Raw genomic sequence first — 7,630 nt, forward strand, 5'->3', positions numbered from 1 at the left:
CATATAGATATTGAATAAATATTGATAAAAAATACAGAAATATACAAAATACCCAATTCGAAATCAAAGCATGTATATATCAATTAAGATCATGGCATTTCAGATAATAACACAGAATAATTGATCAGATTCAATATTGAAACATGCACAAAAATTCTTTTTATTTTATTTTATTTTTCTTGGAATTTTAGGAATTTTTTTGCATTTTTGAATTTAGGACTCAACAAATTTCTCAATGAGAACTTGAATTATCTCGACTCACACCTTGAGATTTAAAAATTACCAAGGGTCATTAGGCCACGTGGCTCCCTCATTGATGATTTAATTTCATGGCCTTTACAATTTGGATCCAAAAAAGAGAAAAAATCAATTTTAAAAGTGAGAAATTTAAGTCCAATGTTTTGAAAATGGGTGATTATGAAATCTCAACTTAAAGTTTAAGATGACATTAAAAGTTTTTTTTAATTGAAAATTTCTTTTAAAAGTTCATGAAATTTTGTTTGCCACAAACACATGGCATTAGATCACCCTTTTGGATGCCACGTGGCAAGGTCAACGACTCTTAATAAGGAAGATACCCTACTAAACTAGTAAGACTAGCCCATTTTTTTTTATATAAAAAAAATTCAAATAAAAAATTTCCATGTTGTTGCCAGCAACATTCAACTCACTATTTTTTTTTTACAATTATCCCATTTTACAATGTGCCCTTAAAACTTCTCTGATTAGCAAATCAGTACCCATAAACTTAAAAGATGACAATTGACCCTCACCTTATGTTGCTGCCAGCAACATTGGTATTTTTTTATTTTTATATATGTTGCTGTCCACACCACTTATTCTTTGGAAAATGCTGAAATTAAATATCGGACATGCTGCCAGCACACACACATACCACATGGGTTCCTTTTACAAAAAATTTGCTGCGCATACTGCCCACATGAACATGGCAACCCAAACTCTCTAAAAAAAATTCCTTTTTTATTTTTTTTTATTTTTTTAAGACAGCACACACACTTATTAATATTTTTGCTATTTTATACCCTTGCTGCCAAAGGACGAACTCACCCAATTTTTATTTGGTTTCTTTTCAAACAACTCGTGAGGTACAATGCAAACATGTAACTCAGCTAACTCAGCTTGATCGAGTTTGACTCGGACTTGGATTGAGGCCTCCTTTATTTCAAACACCAAATCAGATATGGGGTTGGGTTAGTTTTTGAAGAAAAAAAAAAAAAATCGAATTGAATCTCCTGATTTTTCCTTGGAAAGAATCGAAGTTAATCAAACTTCTCCGAGACCGAAACTTGGTCTCTTCAAGATCACCAAAAAAGTTAGCGAAGTTTTTAGAAATAGGTAGAAAAATCGCAAAAGAAATTGAACAAAGTTGAACCCAATACTCCAAATCAGAGCATGAGAACGGAGATTGTGAGCGATGTAGTCTCTCAATCTGTAAATGTCGTCTTCTTCTCTAATTCTCAAAAGATCGTGAAGGTTTGTTGCGTTAACAAGTGAGATCTGATCCATTAGAATCAGAATCCAACGACCAGCTACCATGTTTAGACCAGCAAAATATTTATACAAAAATTGGAGAAAGAAAAAACTGATTTCCAAGAATCCAACATGAAATTCTAGCAGAAATCTTCAAGTTAAAGAAGCGATTTCCCAAGTTCTCTCATCAGATCTAAATTATTTCAGCCATAAATTTGCAGATGATGGTCAGATCGACAGAGACCTAATCAAATTTCAAAGAAAGAGATCGAATTCCTCTTTCTCTCTCTCTCTCTTTTGCTGTTATCGTGGGGTTGCTGCCTTCTCAGCCCATGTAAGAAGGAGATAGAAGAAGGAAAACAACGTTTTTGTTATCAGTACTCCATGCTTGGCAGTGCAGGTTTTTGTTTTTGTTTTTTTTTTAAAAAAAAAAACAGCGCACGTTAATATAGCAAAATTCCTTCGATTGAAATCCCACCTTTCCATTTTGAATGAAATATTTTCCACCGGTCAGAAACCCATGAAGTTATTTGACAGACGAAGAACGATTTGCTGAAATCGTCAAACTCGGGTTGGTTTCGAACGGGGCTGATAATTCTAAAATTTATATCAGGAGAGATCAATGCTTTCATCAAGAGTTCCAAATTGATCAGGCTGAGATTGTAGCCGATCTAGTCGAGAGATAAATTCGGTCTTCTAGTTGAAGACGATGAAACTGGGTATAAATTGATTTGAGAAGATGATGTGGTGAAAGAAAAACAGAAGACTTTATTTATGGCACACCAACACCTTGTAGCCATTAAAGTGGTGTGAAAAGATAGAACAGAAACTCTTATTCGCGGCACCCTGAATACATCAGCACACTATTGCTATTAAAAACTCTATTTTTTTACTTGCTGTCCATGGCAGCACAGCTTAAAAAAAAAAAATTTTTTTTTTTTTTAAAATCAAATCCATCACCACATCACATGCTTATTTAAAAATAAACGAGTTGTCGATAGATACATCGCATCTACTTAAAAAAAAAGAAAAAAAAAATGCTTGAAGACAATCCCCTAAAACAACAAAAATAAAAGTAAAAAAACTTCAAAATCCATTAGTCACTACCCCATCATCAATTAAACCTCTCGATCTTCTTAATCATTTAGGGTTATTCTAAACAACCCTCGATTAGACCATAGAAAATAACACGCTAAAACAACATACTCAAAGTTCAAACAAATAATCCACAATTGCACCAAAATAAAATAAACGACCAAAGAAGTAGAACAAACCGAACTAAAAAATAAAATAAACTAAGTCATCCTCGCAACGCTCCCATACTTGGGGTTTTTCAAGTCTGATCCTCAATGTCCCCAGTAGAGTCGCCACTGAAAGCGCCCTCGATCCGCGGGGTGCGCGGATCCGCTTTTGACCATTGAGGTTCGGGAGTCGCCACCTAGTTATTAAGGTCTAGGAACCAAACTGACTCTAAAGAAAGGCAAACTAATCTATGAAAGAAAAAAAAAAAGGTCCGGGGATCACGTTACGGGGTTGGAAGGTGTTAGGCACTAATCCCGCCCGGCCAAAGTCGGTCTCTACTAACTTCCCAAATAGGTTACATTGCTAAAAAACCTAGATAATAATAAAATAAAAAAATAAGAAGTTATACATTTCCGATAGTAAAGACTTTGTTCCCTCAGATCCGACAAAAATTGCTCCTTGTACCGTACTTCGTGCTTCGTTCTGTCTCCGGATTTGATTTTCGATCTCCGACGCAAGGTATCTCTTCTTTTTTGAATCTGAATTCTTCGAGTTTGTTATGGATTTTGGGGTGTTTTTGAAGGGCTTTTAGGTGTTTTTTGGGCTAAAATCAAAGAAGGGATGTTAGGTAAGGAGTTGGGACTCCAAAATTAGGGTTTATTAGAGGCTAAGGGGGTTTTTAGACCTACTTCTCTTAGGGTTTATGATTTGATACGAAAATAGCGTGCGAGCACCTCTATTTCTAGATTTTTTTTAGGGGTTGATTTTGATAGAGTTAGTGTTTAATTAGAGTTCTTTTAATTAGAATTATGTTTTAGTTAGACTTGTTTTAGGTAGAGTTGTGTTTTAATTAGAATTGTTTTAGGTGGAGTTGTGTTTTAGTTAGAACTCTATTAGATATAGTTATTATTTAATTAGAACTCTATTATGACTTTTGGTCTTATTTGATTGACTTTTAATATTTTGACTTTAGTCTTAATTGATTGACTTTTAATATCTTGACTTCAGTCTTGCTTAATTGACTTTAATTTTGACTTTAGTCTCACTTGATTGACTTTAATACCTTGACTTTAGTCTTTCTTGATTGACTTTAACTTTTTTGGAGAACCCTCCTCTATTATATCTTTAATTCTTTAGACCCCCAAATGGAGGGGTCCTTAAAGAAATATCTCACAAACCCTCAACAATTTTACTTGAAAGCCCGATTGATCAATTTCTTCGGTTCAAAATTTTTAAATTAATTTCATTAATGTTTCACTTTAATTATTTAATATTTTATTTATTAATTTCAAAATTTTTAATTATGAAAATTATAAAATTATCGTTTTACCCCCGGAGAGGACTTTTCACATTTTAAGTCAGTTTTAATGTTCTAGGATGCTTTAGAATCGATTTTTTGTAAGGAACTCAATGGAAATATTAGTTTGTGTCATTTATGAAATTTTTTGTGTGAAATGGTCATGAACTTTATGAGGGGCATTTTCGTAATTTTATTGAATTCTGTTAAAATTGGTGAAATGATTTATTTGGTTTCAATTTTTTATTTTATGTGTTTGAGAGAGTTTTCCTAAGCGTAACGCAGGCTCTAGGGTTGTTTTGAGATTAGGGGTATTTTGGTAATTTGATCAATTTTTAGTGTTTTTTATCGTGAAACTTCTTTTTGGGTCTGCAAGATGATGATTTCTATGTTCCTGGAGTCGTATTTTCTTAGCGTAGCGTGATTTCTAAAGTTTTATCAGTTCGAGATACCTCATCTAGATTTCTGAAACACATCTGGTAACAAAATAAAGTAATGGAATACACATCCATCATTGGGAATCATTACGATCGGGTTGACGAGTTGATTAATCAGGCGAGTGCAAAAATGGGGTGTCTACAGTTTCACAAAACTTAATGAACTCATTTGGATAGTATTCACCACCCCTATCAGAACGTAGAATCTTAATTTTATGGTTAAGTTGATTTTCAACTTCTGCCTTAAAGATTCGAAATTTCTCAAAAACTTCATCTTTAGTTTTCATTAAATAAATATATGCGTACTTTAAGTAATCATCAATGAAGGTAACAAAATATATATTACCTCCACGTGTTTTACTATTAAGATCGCATATATCACTGTGAATAAACTCTAAGATAGTAGAAGTTCTTTCAACAGATTTAAAGGATTTTCTAGTTATCTTAGATTGAACACAGGTTTGGCATTTAGAAATATTCTCTAAGTTACACTTAGGAATAAGTTCTAGATTAATCATACGTTTAATTGAACCATAATTAACGTGTCCTAATCTACCATGCCATAAACATAATGAATCAACAATTTACAAAACAAAAGAAATTTCATTATCTAAATTTAGGCGTATCATACCATTACAAGAATAACCATATCCCACAAATTCATTATTTTTGGACAAGGTAAGTCGATCCGATTCATACACAAGCTTGAAACTTGATTTATTAAGCAGGTCTCTTGACACGAGATTCTTAGAGAGTTCTGGAACATGGAAAACATTGAAAAGAAGTATAGTTTTCCCAGAAGTGTATCTAAGACCTACAGTCCCAATTACGAGAATGTTGGAAAGAGAACCATTTGCCATTTTCACTTTTGTACCTTTACCACAAGGTTCATACCTTGTGTAGAGAATTTTATCACTACAGAAGTGATCTGTTGATCCAGTATCAACGCACAAACCACTTTTTTTTGACACAACATTTGCAAGTGAACGAGTATGGGAAACTGTTGCAACCATTGGTTCCTCTGTTACTACTGTATTTGCTTATTTCTTAAATTCCTTCTTTCGATGTCGGCATTCTTGTACATAATGACCAGGCTTATTACAATAAAAACACTTGTTGTTTTTCTTCTTATTTTTATCAGATTTCTTCTTGAAGGAGGAAGTTTTCTTAGGTTTTCACCTAAAATCAACTTTCTTAGGCTTATCACCCTCAATCAAGTTTATTTTGATTTTATCTATTTCTTCATCTTTATGTTATCTATTACGAACATCTTTTTCTATACAAAGGTGACGTTGTAGAGATTTCAAAGTATACTTCTTCTCCTAGTGCTTCATTTTCTTTTTGTAACTTTTCCAGGATTGAGGAAGCTTTGATATGATAGCTCCCACTTGAAAATCTTCAGGAAGATCGATTTCGGCAATCTTAAGATCCCCAACGATTAATTGAAGTTCATGTACTTGTGACAGAACCAGTTTGTCGTTGGACATCTTAAACTCAAAATAATTACTAATAAGAAATTTTTGATTACTTGCCTCTTCTATTTTGTATTTGTTTTCCAGGGTTTTCCAGAGATCTTTGGCTAAGTTGACTGTATGGTAGATATCATATATCGAATTGGAGAGAGCATTAAGAATGTAATTTTTGCACAGGAAATCATCCGCCTTTTGTTTCTTACGTCTTTTTTTCAATTCTGTGTTGTCTTCTAGAGTAGCCTAAGGAATGAGTTCTAGATCATCATCTAGAATGTAGGCTATGCTCAATGTAATGAGGAAGAATAACATTTTTTGTTGCCATCTAGTAAAGTGTTGTCCATCGAAACGATCAAGATGTGACATATCTTGATTCATCATTTTGAGATAAGAAATATCGAAGCCTCCATCGAATAAGAGGTTATTTGTCTAAAATTGTTGGAAATTTACGATGCAGGAAGAAAAATAACTTCTAGGCTTGAAAAGATTCGATCTCTTTTAGACAAATATTCTCTCACACGGGTTGAACCAAAGTACACAAGGGATCGATGAACAATTGCCTTCAGGATATAAAGAAGTTTTACACTCAATATACTAAATCAGATTATGTACGATCTGATTTAGCCTAGAACACTCGAAAAAATTTAGAAACTTATGATGCCTAGATCTTAAGCTTAGAGAGAGGAGAACACATAATTTTTCAGTGAAGAAATCTGAATTCTGGTTGGCATTTTATAGTCATTTTTGTGTATGTTGACCAAGAGTCATGATTTAATGTCTCTTGGTCTAATAGTCGTTAGATTGTGTCTTATCTGAGATCTAAAGATCCAGGTTGCACCCTATCGAAGGTATGTGTCTCATGTCCTTTAACTAACACCTTTTAGTTGAATTTGTTTGATCTAGTGGCTCTGATCGCGTCCGATCAGTTGCCATTTGATCTAACGGATACGATCATTCCTGATCGGATACTAATCATGAACCAACACACCTCATCGATTCTGATTAGGTACAATCATGAATCAACGCATCTGATCGTTTCTGATCAGGTACTATATCGATCCATCGTACCTGATCATTCTGATCAGGTACTACCTTAATCCAACGCATCAGATTGTTTTCGATCCAGTATTTTTTCGATCCAGTATTATTTCGATCCATCGTATCCGATCGGGAATTAATCGAATACTAACTTGATCGTGCGGTGCTGATCGTACCCGATCCCTCACACGTGACGGATCAACGAAAACCGTTGGATGGTTTCATATCCCAAAAATTTTAAGGCTCCCCATCTCCTCGAGATGATGCGTACGTGCGAAGTGCAAAGTGCGTCTCAAAGCGCCCAATGCGCCCTAAACGCCCAATCGCCCTTTCGCACGTCGCAAGTGCACGTGCGCAAGTGGTGCTTCGTACCACCTCGAAGCACTAGATCAAAACCTAAGGTATGACATAAATACAACTAACTATGTTGAGTATAACTTATAAGGTACTCCACTTTCTTACTTGTGAGTGATGTGGGACTATACCTTATATACACAAAAACCTCAAAATCTAACTTAAGGAAAACAAACCAATAAATCACAAAGTATTAATTTTATTTTGAAAATATTCAACAGTTATTTGCATGGCATTCAAAATGTTGAGGTTCATTATCGAAGTTCTGAATTTGGTGGTTCAACTACAAACCAATGAAAGAC

The sequence above is a fragment of the Akebia trifoliata genome, chromosome 10 (assembly GCF_017979445.1).
Source record: "Akebia trifoliata isolate Shusen 1 chromosome 10, ASM1797944v1, whole genome shotgun sequence".
NCBI lineage: Eukaryota > Viridiplantae > Streptophyta > Magnoliopsida > Ranunculales > Lardizabalaceae > Akebia > Akebia trifoliata.